The sequence below is a fragment of the Muscardinus avellanarius genome (assembly GCF_963383645.1).
Source record: "Muscardinus avellanarius genome assembly, chromosome: 4".
NCBI lineage: Eukaryota > Metazoa > Chordata > Mammalia > Rodentia > Gliridae > Muscardinus > Muscardinus avellanarius.
Window position 1 is genome coordinate 58,873,452 of NC_137789.1, and position 14,321 is coordinate 58,887,772.

At 36.9% G+C, this 14,321-nt stretch overlaps 1 pseudogene across 1 annotated transcript; it reads left to right on the top strand.

The window, feature by feature from the left end:
- The first annotated feature begins 10,043 nt into the window (after window positions 1–10,043).
- LOC308261809 (centrin-2-like) lies at window positions 10,044–10,564 on the top strand (annotated as a pseudogene). Its single transcript has one exon. The product of its transcript is annotated as a centrin-2-like (transcript).
- The last annotated feature ends 3,757 nt before the right edge of the window (window positions 10,565–14,321 follow it).

Consider the following 14,321-nt stretch of genomic DNA (forward strand, 5'->3'; position numbering starts at 1 on the left):
TTTCCCAAGTCAATTCTATAAAAGCTTTATAGAAGAGCTAATCCCAATACTCCTCAAACTAATTCATGATATAGAAAAACAAGACTCTCCCAAATACATTCTATGAAGCCAACATCACACTAATACCCAAACTGAATAAAGACAGTTCAAGGAAAGAAAACTGCAGGCCTATATTTCTGATGAACTTGGATGCAAAACTATTAAGCAAAATACTAGCAACATGCATTCAAAACCACATCAAGAAAATCATACACCATGACCAGGTAGGGTTCATCCCAGGGATGCAAGGCTGGTTCAACATATGAAAATCAATCCATTTTATTCACCATATAAGCAGAATCAAGGACAAAAATCACATGATCATTTCAATAGATGTTGAAAAAGCATTTGATAAAATTCAACATCCATTTATAATAATAATACTGCAGAGAATTGGAATAGAAGGAACATATCTCAACATTATTAAGGCAATCTACAATAAGCCCACCGCCAACATCATATTAAATGGGGAAAACTTCAAGAATTCCCCCTAAAAACCGGAATAAGACAAGGATGTCCATTATCACCACTTCTCTTCAATATAGTGCTCGAGACTCTAGTCAGAGCAAAAAAGCAAGAAAAGAAAATCAGAGGAGTACAAATAGGAAAAGAAGAACTCAAACTTTCACTATTTGCAGATGACATGACACTATATTTAGAAAACCCAACAAACTGAACCAAAAGGCTTATAGAATTGATCAACAAATTCAGCAAAGTATCTGGATACAAAATCAATCTTAAAAAATTAGAAGCTTTCCTGTACACTAACCATAAATCTACTGAAAAAGAAATTCAGAAAACACTTCTACTCAAGATCTCCCACAAAAAAATAAAATTCTTAGGAATAAACTTGACCAAGGAGGTAAAAGATCTCTACAAAGAAAATTATAAAATACTGAAAAAAGAAATCAAAGAAGATCTTAGAAGATGGAAGGATCTTCCATGTTCATCGATTGGCAGAATAAATATCATTAAAATGGCCATCCTTCCAAAAGCGATCTACAGATTTAATGCAATGCCCATTAAACTACCAAAATGATTCCTCACAGACATAGAAAAATCAGTCCTTAAATTTATCTGGAATAACAAAAAGCCTAGAATAGCCAAGGTAGTTCTCAGCAACAAAAAACATGCAGGAGGAATCACACAATACCTGACTTTAAACTATACTTCAAAGCCATCGTAATAAAAACAGCATGGTACTGGCAAAAAAATTTTTTTACATAGATCAATGGAGCAGAATAGAAGACCCAGAAACAAGTCCACACACTTTCAGCCAATTGATTTTTGACAAAGGGGCCAAAAATGTACACTGGAGAAAAGATAGCCTGTTCAACAAATGGTGTTGGCAAAACTGGTTAACCTTATGCAGAAAATTGGAAATTAATCCCACTTTCTCACCCTGTACAAAAGTCAATTCAAGATGGATCAAAGATTTGGAAATCAAACCAGAGACTTTGAAGCTCCTTGAAGAGGGCATAGGTCCAACACTGCAACACATAGGCACAGATAAACACTTCCTTAACAAGACCCCAAAGGTACAACAAATTAAAAGGTGAATCAATATGTGGAATTGCAAGAAACTGAAGAGCTTCTGTTCAGCAAAGGAAACTATCAAGAACCTCAATTGAGAGCCAACAGAATGGGAGAAGATTTTTGCCACCTACACCACTGATAGAGGACTAATATCTAGAATATACAGAGAACTCAAGAAACTCAAAACTAAGAAAACAAATCATCCAATAACAAAATGGGCAAACGAACTAAATAGACACTTCACAAAAGAAGAAATTCAAATGGCCAATAAATGCATGAAAAAATGCTCAACATCATTGCAATCAGAGAGATGCAAATTAATACTACCCTGAGATTTCACCTAACTCCAACTAGAATGGTAATCATTCAAAACACAAACAACAGATGCTGGCGAGGATGTGGAGAAGTGGGAACTCTAAGACATTGTTGGTGAGATTGCAAATTAGTGCAACCACTTTGGAAAACAGTATGGAGAATCCTCAGAAGAATGGGAACAAATCTACCATTTGATCCAGCAATACCACTTCTGGGTATCTACCCAAAAGAAAGGAAACCAAACTACCAAACTAATGCATGTGTATCTATGTTCATAGCTACACAGTTCACCATAGCCAAACTATGGAACCAGCCAAGATGTCCATCAACAGATGAATGGATTACAAAACTGTAGGATATGTACACAATGGAATTTTACTCAGCCATTAAAAAATCTCAATTATATCATTTTCAGGGAAATGGATGGAACTGGAGGACATTATGCTAAGTGAGATTAGTCAGTCACAAAAAAATAAGAAATCAGATGCTTTCCCTAATATGTGAGAGTCAGGGAGAAATGGGTCATAGGAGGAACCCTAGATGAAAAAGGAAATCCTATAGAGGAGCAAACAAAGCAACCTAAAGGAGGAGAAAGGAGGGGGGAAGAGGAAAATCTCTAAAACACACAATGTACTTAAAACATATTGAAGTCAACCACTAAGCCGAGCAAGGGAAGGAGGGAAGGGGAGGGAATGGGGTGGGAATTGGGTAGGGGTTAAATCAGTGATGTGTTCATGTATGTACACACAATTTTTTACCCCAATATGATGTATGAATATAATGCACCAATAAAAAATTAAAAAAATTAATTGTCTATCTTATTATTAATCTATATTATTTTTAGTTTTGGTCTTGTATCAATAGTGCTTTGTAATTTACTTATTAACTCTCATAATTTATCTGTATATTACTATAGATCTTTTAGTATATGCAATTCTTGGATTGTAGAAATATAAATTCATTTACTTAGCTTACTTTTTTTTTTTTCTCAAGAATTCTGGACAGCCAGATTTTACATGCAGATACATTACCAAATCTTCCTTTTGGAAGGTTCTATCCATGCATTTTTCTAACTGTAGATGAATAGCTGCATTATCATAGCTTTTACAATACTTTATACTTTTTCCATTGATCCTATATTCTTAGCCATTGTCAATTTCTTTTCCCAAAATAAAACTTAAAAAAATTACTGATCATTGGAAATTTGCATTTCTTCCATAACTGTCCATACTCTTTGATCCATTTTATTTTGATGTGCCTTATGGATTAAAATTGTATTTGATGAATAAGAAATCTGACATACAGTGACTTCAGTACGTAAGGGCTGATATCATGACTAAAATTTCTCATGACATTCATAGTGTGTGGCTTCCTCTTATAATCATCCCTTGGCATAAAATGGCTGTTCTGTTTCCAAGAGCAAAGATACAGGATAAAGACTACTTTCAGCTGTGACTCCTCCAATTTTAATCTTACCTGAAGCTTTGGTTCATGATAAGACTTCTGCTTCTACTTTATTGTTTAGGACTAGATGATGTGAGCCCTTTCTGCTGTGAAGCAGGGCATTTATTCACCCTGAATGCATAATTATAGATGGTACAATTGTCACTTCTCACAAAATCAGGGTTATGTTTGAAAGAAAGTAAGGAAGAGTAGAAATTGGGTAGTTTAATGGTTAATCTTGTTTGCCAACTTGACTGGATTCAAAGACTCCTAGAATACTTGGTGAGGCACACTTCTGGGTGTACCTTGGAGAGTGCTGCAGAGATTGGCATGTGGATCAGCCAAATAGGAGGTATGACTCACCTTGAATGTGGGCAGCACTGATGCATAGGCTGAGGGTCCAGATGGAGGATGGGAAGAAAAGTGGAAGAAGGGTGAATGTTTGCATGTACACTCATGCTATGTTCCACTTGAGCATGTGTGCTTTTTACTGCTGTGGTTGCCTGAGGACCCTGGACTCTAGATTTTTCATTCCTTTAACATGGATTCATACCAGTGACTCTCCAGGAAACCTCCAGCCTAGGGCTGGTACTGCATTGTTGGTCTCTTTTGTTCTGAGTCTCCAGCCTCTTGGACTGAGAAGCTACTGGTATCTCCAGCTCTCTAGTCTGGAGTCACTGTGGGACTGTCTAGCCTCTGATCACATAAGCCAATATAATAAATCCCCTCTTACAATTATATAAACCTCCTAAACACTATTGGTTCTGCTCCTCTAGAGAACCTGGACTAATACAGGAAAGCACCAGTTTTACAACAATTTGGTTACCTAATACCCAGATAGATCTTCGCATGGGTAGAATATATTTACCTTTATTCCCAGGCAGCCTTTCATGTGTGGTTCCTCATGGTCTGGTGACCCATAAATGCCCGTTATCTGACTCTGACATATCCAATACTCATCATGGACTAAAAACCTTATGATTCTTTTATAACTATTGTTATAATTCCAGTTCAGAAAAGGGAATAATGGGATTATAGCAGTTACTATTTTCCAGGAAATATCAAAACCCTCAGGGAAAAGCCAGGATTCACTGCTGTCGAAGTGATTAAAGATCATTGGTAATATCTTGAGTGTGTGTCACTAGAAGCAGAGCTTGAGCTGGTGAATCTTATGCAACTTATTTATTGAGAATATTCTTAAGAGAATCCTGTAAAGAAGTTATAAAAGGAGGAGGGGCAGGTGGGAGGCAAGGGAAAGAGATGAGTTCAGTTGAAATCCAGCCTCAATTTCATTCCAACGGAATTTGAGTGTGAATGGAGCCAAGGAGCTGCCCTATCTTGAAGCAAGAGGGTGATGCTTTTCTATTATTGTATCTGTGGCTCTTCAGTTGCTTTCCACTACTAAGCTGCAGGGTTTTGTTTAAGTGCCTAGATCTCTCTGAGCCAGGGGGCTCTGATTGGCAGGGAGCAATTATCTGGGGAAGGACACAGCTGTGAGGCATTAGCAGCCAACAGCACAGAAGCTGGGCCTGATAAAGGCAGCCAGGGCAGGTGCCCGCCATATCCCACAGCAAATCTGGCAACTCCTGCTCTAGGGAATATCCCTTGTCTTTTGTTTTCCATAGCTTTTGAATCTGCCTTCTCTGTGAGTAAGGGGGATGGAAAGGAGTGGTTTCTGCTCAACTATTTCTTCTTCTGAGCTGGGTTTAAAGGAAGGTGTCTTTTCTGGGGTTCCTCAGCTTCTAAGGCTCTTTCCATGGATGTAGCTGGGGGAACTTTAGAGATTAACTTAAGGTTAAAAGATCACACAGTATTGCAACCAGGTCTTTTTGTTGTCAGAGCAAGACCCTCAAAAGCTTTTTGTTTGTTTCCAGTCATTTATGTGCATATGACTACATTTAGGATAGTTCACAAACATGATTTTTTAGCTCAAAGATTTCATGGTTTCATTTACTGCTCAGTCCTTTGGGCCTGTACTGACCTCAGGAGTAAGAGAATGGCATGTTTCTCTTTCTTCCTGTGCATCTCAAACTGGGATCTTCTAAGATGTGGCCCCACCACCTCATTCCAGACAGTGTGCTCATGTTTATTACTAAAATCTGTAGTACTGACTCAGCCTTCCAGATTTGATTTCCCCACTCTCTGCTCTTCTTAAATGTGGCTTCACAGCATTCACCTATGTCCCCGGGTCTCTGCACTCCATCTGGTGGTGTGGGGGCTCCATTCTGGCACCTGTACCTAGGGAGTGAGCCGAAGAGGCCCAAGTAGATTCCCATGGATACCTCTCTCTAGCACCATATTGGAAGAGGTGGGGAAGCAAAGAGCCTGCTAGGGTGTTCTGAGTTATTCCTTAAACTTGTTCAGAGTCTCTGTTGATGTTTCCTTGATTTTTTTGTTTTTTTTTTACATCCTTTGGTAACACCCGAACCATATCTTCACAAAAATTCCTCCTCTTAAGCTCCTGCTACACCAGGTAGACATTTTTTCACTATTCTCTTCACAGAATATTACTTAAGAAAGTAAAGCTGTATTCTTAAACCTGTAAGCTTTATTTGTAATATATAAAAGAAATCTGAGAACTTAAAATAATTCTCTCTCTTTCTAGCTTTTTCTCATCAAATTCAGACTTCTAAGACTCTTAACCTAAACACTCCAGATTTTCCAGCTTAAAGAATAAGATCTTATCTTTGTAACCTGGAATTCAACATATTTCACAATTTGATTTCCAACCTATTTTTCCATTTTCAAAGTATCTCCAAAAAGGACTTCCATCTGTCTTGTCCTCTATGTCACTTCCTTGGCTTCCACACTCATCTCTGCTTTCCCATCTGGTCACAGTTCCATCCTCCACAAAGCCTTCTTGTCTTCTCTTCATGTTCCATTTCATATCTATTACCTGTTGTTATGCTTAGATATAGAATATTCCCTGAAGAGTTCTTGTTTAATGTTCAAGTGGATATAAAGTCAATGAATGTTGCTATTTTATCAGTAGATAAATCCACTGTAATATTTTTAGTGGGTGATAACCTACATAGGTGGGATATGAATGGAGAAGATGGATCCCTGGGGCTGTGGACTTAAGAACTGAGCTTTTTAGTTTTGAATATCCTTGCTTGCTCTTGCTCCCAGCCTCCATGATATGAGAGACTATGCTCTCTCCCTCTCTCTGCTTCCTTACACCATCCTCTGAGCTCTGCAGATCTGGCCTGACATGGACTGAACCCTGATATTTCCAAAAACTGTGAGCAAATAAATCTTCTTTCCTATAAGTTTTGTGGTCAGTTGTTTTGAATTACAGCAATTAGAACTTAGATAACCTGCTGTGTCTTGAACTCTATTAATGTCACAATCTCCATCATTTTCTTTTCCTTTCTCAGACCCTTCCAATGTACTGCCAGTTCTCAGGGCTTGGTTTTTTTGCCCTCTTCACTTGTCTTTTGGGCTTTCATTGGATCTTATATGGTTCTGATTCTCAACCACTACCGTCAGCCAATGGCCTCTATGCTGCATTTCCACTCCTACCATCTCCCTTATTGTAAGATGTTTCTTTAATATAATGACCTATTTCTCCTGCAGGTATCTTAACTTGAAGGTCTTTAAAGCTGAACTTATAAAAAGTAAAAGAGTTGTCCATTTTATGTTCTTAACACCTTAGGCCAACTTTTGGTCCATGATGATGAAATCTTTAAGAAATATAAAGAATTTGGAATGTAGAAATTTAGATTTATGAGGAGAATAAAATGCAAATATACCCTAAGGAAAGGTCAGTAGAAAGATGTAGGTGTGAAATTCTTCCCATTTGGCCATGGTAGCAGCAGCATGACTCTTTTATTCATTTATATTCTGTTTTCATTTTTGTTCCTGGTTATAAATTTAACAAATGTTTATTACTAAAGAGTTAGAAAATAAAAACATAAGAAGAGGGGGAAAAAACCAAACCCAAATCTACTATCTAGACACAATACACTCTTCAGAAATAATAACAGCTAAATTTTAAAATTACATTTAATTTTGATTTTTCTATGGATTTATATTTGGTTTAGTTGTTTGGCTATTTTTATTGATATATCTATTAATATTTAGGTGAAATTGCCATATAACTTAATATAGTTTGGTATTTGCTATTTTTGCTTAATATTTTATAAAGGATATTTCTATATCATTAGGATTTCTTATAATGATCACTTTTAGCAACTGTAATGGTTTCTATTATTTGGATATCCTATAGATTATTTTTTCCTCCCTTTTTGGTACTTTGGATTGTTTCTGATATATTTTTCTGTTTTAATGCTTCAAATATTCTTTATATCTTTCTTTGATGCTAGGTTTGATATTTTATTTTTTTTTAATTCTTCAAATAAAGTCCTAGAAGTGAAATTGCTGTGATTTGAGTTCTTTTTTTTTCTTTTCTTTGCCTCAACCAAGATCCAATCTTTTGTATCCATTTTGATCTGGAATTAATCAGAAAGAAAAGTATGAATGGCTTAAATCCAGCAGACCTTTTTACTGTAGCTTTTCTTTCTAAAAAAAAAATCAATAACTTGTTGTTGCAAATTAAAGGCTTTTGCTGAGCTTTTTTCCTGACACTACTCCAAACTCATGCCTCTCCATGCATTCTCTTTGCAAATTCATTCCTAGGAGCACAGTAACTCCCATGAGGGATGCATAGGACTCTGAAATGAATGAGCCCAGAGAAGAGGGGCCAGTGCTTCATGAAGTAACATTGTCAGTATTCTCCTTAATCATCTAATGAGAATAAAATTAATTGATACCCCACCACTTATTAAATATTTTAGCATTGTACAATGTTCTGGATACCTGTGCATTTTAAACAAAAGACAGAAACATAATTCATTTTGCTTTAAATACGTTTTCTCTATCACAGTGATACCTTTAAGCACTTCTTTAAAACAACTAGTTTTTAAAAAATGAAGTAGCTGGTTATTAATTCAATTTAAGACAGTATATAAGAGCACAGAAAAGAAAAAAAATGAAGTTTCACTTGAGTACCACAGTAGCAATAAGCATAATAATCTGAAAGAGGAAAAAAAAAGACTTGGCCTCTTAGGTATAGAAATAAGATCAGTTAAATGCATGAGAAAGAACAATAAGACCTAAGTTTAAGCTGAGATTTTTTCATACCTAAATGATCAAAATGAGTTTTGGAGATTCAGAAAAAAATCGAATTCATCAATCTCAAGCCCAGATCCTATTTTTGTCATTTGGGCAAGATCTTTGTATTTTGTTATTGTTTTTAAATGATTCCAAGTAAGTCTGATGATCACCTGGGAGTCATTTATTACTATAGTATCAAATCTGTACTTCTTTTTAAAAAAAGCTTTTTTTAAAAAAATTAATTCTTTTCAAAATGAATATATCATGAAATGGCCTGATTACTGATTCACAAGTGAGCCATCTTCTCTTGTAATTAAAAAGGAATTCAATAAAAATAAAAATGTGTGCCCATATTTTCCCCTTATCACCTCATTCTCTTTACAATGTCTTTTTAGGAAACATACCCCAGAGCATGACTCATCTTTTTCCCAGCTTCAAAAGAAAACACTTTAATCTTGTGTTTTGCTCCCAGGGCAAGGTTTGATTGCTAAAAAAAAAAAAAAAAAAAAAAAAAAAAAAAAAAAAACCAGGAAACAATAATAGATAGCTCCCCTACTTCTTGCAAGGGAATACTTCAGAATAATACACCCAGACTTCTTTTTATCTCTTTCGTACCCTTCTTTATTCTATTTTTAAAGAAAATTTCCTTTCTTCTCCTTTTATTCATCACCTCTAAATGCTGTCTAATTTTTATGTGACCTCATTTTTATAATATGGAATTTGATCAATGCTATTAAAGAAGAGCAGATGCTTCCTGGAAAATGCCATCATGTTTTGCTTTAGAATTGTTCTTTATTATTATCATGGATTTCTAGGTTTCTCTGATTATTTATCATTGTATTTGTCTTAATTTTGTTCAATATCAAATAACATTAATGTTTTACCCTAAAAATTGTGAGGTGGTATTATTAAACCACATGAAATTGCCCTCTGATGGTTAAATAAAAACAATTAAGAATATTAGAAAATTTAACATGATTCAGCCTAATGTAATTGGTGACTCAGTATATTGGATCTCAGACTAAATGACTTTGCTCCGGGTTGCCCAAATGTATGAGACAGAACTCATTTCAATGTGTTCTTTTTCTTAGAACAGTTTTTTTTTCTATTTTAAAAATATTAACCAACATCTATAACTTGTTTTTGAAAATGAAAATATTCACTTCTTAAATTATGTCATTTAATGTATATTACACATGAATATAACTCTGATTCATTCAGCATACCTATTGAATTTGTATTGTTCTAAAATAAGGCAATATATTCTATGTTGCTTAGTATATGTATACTTATTTTTTCTTTTGCGGTGCTGGGGATGGAACCCAGGGGCATTCTATCTCTGAGATGCCTATTTTTTATTCTTTATTTTGAAACAGCATCTCACTGAGTCTCAAAGAGCCTCACTAAGTATCTGAGGGTGTCTGCAAACCGTGATCCTCCAGTCTGAACCCCCCAAATGCTGGGATTACAAGCGTTCACCACCACACCTGGCTTTTATATGTATAAGGTAAGAAATTACTATTATGGTGGTGGAAACAGGGCCGAGTCTGAGTGTACATTGTTGCCATAGTAATGGGCAGTGGAGTCTGTTGGCGATGGCCTCCAATTTTAAGAAAGCAAACACGGCATCAGGTGCCCAGAGAAAAGAATGAGTCCCAAAGCCAGAATTTACAGAAGAGCAGAAACAGGAAATCCGAGAAGCTTTTAATCTCCTTGATGCTGATGGATCTGGGACCATAAATGTTAAGAAACCAAAGGTGGCAATGAGGGCCCTGGGCTTCGAACCAAAGAGAGAAGAATCAGGAAAATTTTAAGTGAAATTGATAAAGAAGGAGCAGGAAAACTTAACTTTAGTGATTTTTTTTTTTTTTTTTTTACTGTGATGACTCAGAAAATGTCTGAGAGTTACCAAAGAAGAAATCCTGAAAGGCTCTTCGATCATGATAAAACTGGCAAGAGATCATTCAAAAACCTCAAGCATGTGGCCAAAGAGTTGGGCGCGAACCTGACTGAGTAGGAGCTGCAGGGAATGATTGATGAAGCTGATGGAGGTGGAGATGGAGAGGTCAATGTGCAAGAGTCCCTGAGCATCGTGAAAAAGACCAGCCTCTATTAAGATCATTGTCTTTTACTGCACATGTGACTAGATTTAGTGTCTGTTATTGTGTGACATCTGGCTTTCGAGAACATCCCCCAAAGGAAAGAGTGCACAGGCTTTCTTATCAGCTTACCCAGATGTGGGCAGAAGGAGAAATAGGGGTGTGCCTTAGAAGCTATCCTCAATCAAACATAAACATGGAGTCAGACTATTTATTGCTATGCTTCTGTGTAATCCTTCCCTGGGGTGGGGTGGGGTGTTGGACTTGGGACTTGTTTTGCATCAACAGAATGAAGAAAATGTGAAGCAATGTTTTTCTTGTGGTTACGCAAATTATGTGGTAAAGGTGACAGTATACTCCTATGAGTATACTGAATTCCTCCAACAACTACAACCTCATGATCTTGGAGAAGAGGCCCGAGCCTCCATGATATCCCAGCCCAGTGAAATCTTGATTGCAGTTTATGAGACCTGGAATAGGATGAAGTGCAAGGAGAAGAAATGTAAGATGGAGAAGAATTAGGAATTTATTGAAATAACTGCATGTTGTGATACACACCTGCCATCCCAGGAACTTGGGAGACTGAGGCAGGGGGATTATAAATTTGAGGCTAGCCTGGATAACTTAGTGAGATCCTGTTTTAAAGTAAAAAAAAAAGTAAATAAATAAAAATGGATGGGGATATAGCTCAGTGGTAAAGTGCCTCTGGGTCCAATCCTCAGTACAGAAAATAAGTAAGTAAGTAAGTAAGTAGGTAAGTAAATAAATAAATATAAATAAAAGCTATTGAAATAGCATGGCATCAGAAATAACTTCAAGTTGGCTCTGCTATGGAAACAAGGGAGATACTATAAAGGTAAATTTATAAAATGCTTTTGGTAATTACAAATAAGCAGTAAATAAAATGAAGTAATTGAGCAAATAAGGTGTCCTAACTGAGGAGATGAGATAGGGAAAGAGGGAAATTCCCTAATGCACATAATATCAAAGTCAGTCACTAAGCCAAACATGAGAAGGAGGGAGGGGGAGAAAATGGGGGAAGGAACTGGGTAAGGACTAATTGGGTGATGTGTGCATGTATGCCTCCACCATTTTGTACCCCATTAAGGTGTATGACTACAATGCACCAATATAAATTTTAAAAATTGAAAAAACACTGGGCATCTTTTAAGGATCTTGTATGTAATGAGCTCTGGTTGTAAACTGTGTTCTCAGCCTTTGAGAAGGTGTTATTCTTGTTCAGGTAGATGTAAACATGGTCCATTCATGTAGGGTACAGTTTTATGACAGAGAGAGGACCGATGTGCTGGGAAGTTAAAAGGTGGAGAGAAGCTTTCTCATCCTAATGGCTCAGTTTGGGTGGGATTGTTAGCTGAGAGGAAGAGTTTCTGACCACAATCTCCCCAGTGCCCTGTTGTCCCCTGCAGAGCTCCACAAAGGAACCTGGCACCTGCTCTCTTCTAATGCAATTATTTGTCAGCATGCCTTTTTTTGTTTTACTAGATTGATTGTGTTTCCTGAGAGTCAACTAGCCCTTTTCTCACTTTTGTGTTCCTGGTGCCTCACACATATTATGTACTAAAGGGATGCCTGTGGACTGTGTTATTCTTGGTCGGGGGAATAAACTTGTTTAATGTATGAGTCACACAGAGAGAGAAGTTCTGTCACAGACAAAGCTGGAGCTGAGGGCTAATAGCTTCAGGAATGTCTCTACTGCTCTGTTCACACAGCATGCCTACCAGCTCCTAACATAATGGGTGTGGTATGCCCATTCAGTAAAAAAAAAAATAATTGCCTTCACATAAAAAGGAATTTTTGATGTGTGGAACATGATATTGGTATTCTTTATCAAGGGATGTTTAGTACTAGCTTAGTCAATGCCTCTCTGTGGGCACACGTAACCTATATACTCCAGACCCCTTCTTGACTCAGATATCTGGCTTACTGTCTTGAAACCTGGGGGCATCATCCCTGCCACATAAAACAAACAAACAAACATAGGTTTCATGCTTCTAACTGCTATGTAGCATGTTAGGGCATGTGGAAGTCAGGCTACATCCTAGAGAAATAGCAGAATAAAATTTGAGGTATATATTTCATATACCTCAGAGTAGTAGATATAAAAAAAATCACTTAAGACTCCCTGCTTCTTTCTTTATAATCAGAAACTATAACTTCTGGAGCTTGATATTTCTTTCTTTTTAATAAATCCTAAATGACAGTGTTTGTATGGTGGTGCATGCCTGAAATTCTAGAACTTGAGAGACTGAGACAGGAGGACCAAATGTTCGAGACTAGCCTCAGTAACTTAATGAGACTCTAGGCAAAACAAAATATATATATATAAAATAGCTGGGGTTGTAACTTGGAGGTCAAATGCTTCTGAGTTCAATCCCTAGTGCAAAAAAAAAAAAGTTTCTTGGAGTTTTCTGACCATCAGAAGAATATGGTTATGAACTTGGATTCATTATTGCAGGTTTTCATTTTTAATTTGACATGGCTTATGTGTGCGAGAGCACTATCAACACAGACTGATTCTTATTTCCATCCTTAAATTCTTAACAGGATCCAAAAGAAAGCTAAAGTTATGTGTTTTTCTGCAATTAACTAGACATATGAAATTAGCACAGTCTGATAAGAAGTTAACAATCCTAATTACTGATACTGGGACCGAGAAAGGCATCACAGCCACTCACCAAATTCCAATGCATTGATACCCTGTTATGATAACCACCCTATGTGGTCACTGTGAGGAGTGATGCTTTGCCCATTCTCTTTCCAAAGACTGGTTCAGGCACAGTTGTGTGATAAATCAAGTGAGGCAAGAAAGAGGTGGCTTGAATGTTTCTAGACATCTTGTTTGCCCTTACGCGACAAGTAAAAAATCAATAGGCTTGTTTCTTATATAGGAGAATATTGCAGATTTTGAAAGCAATGCCTTAAACTATTGAAACAAGCTTGAGTTCCCATTTTCAAGAGATAGAACAACCAAGAGTGTGACAGAGGAGGAGCAGGTATATCCTGATATAGAAGCTTGGCACTACCCTAACTCTGGACTTCCAGATATATGAGATAAATGTATTTCCTTAGCTGGGCGTGGCAGCTCACGCTTGTAATCCCCACGCTTGGGAGGCGGAGACAGGAGGATTGTGCAGGTTCAAAGCCAGCTGCGCTGGCTTAAGAGACCCTGTTTCCAAATAAAAAATTATAAAATAGCTCTGGGAGTGTAGCCCGGAGGTAGAAGGGCTTCCAGGAACCCTAGTACCACCAAAAAAAAAAAAAAAATGTATTTCCATATTTAATCCAACTTGAATTAATATTTTGTTATTTAATGTGGAAGTCTTTCTAAACTCTAAAACAAGCATTATATGTGGCAGGGTGGCTTGTACCTAACAGTTTATTTCTCACAGTTCTGGAGTCTGGAAGTCTGAGGCAAGGGGGCCTGAGTGGTGCGGTTCTGGTGAGGGTGCTATCTAAGGCTGCAGATCACTGACTTCTCCTTGTATCCTCACATGAAGGAAAGAAGGTAAGAGTTCTCTTGTGGTCCTTTTAATAAGAGCACTAATCTTTATGAGGGCTCCACCCCTATTATCTAGTTAACTCCAAAGTTCTTACCTTTGGGTCCCACCCAAAGGTACCATCACATTGGGCATTAGAATTTCAACATACAAATTTTAATGGAGACACAAATATTTAGTCTCCACACTATTAAGAGATATAGAATGTGGCAAAATGAAGTGGAACATTAAAAAGAACATTCTCTAAAATGTGTAT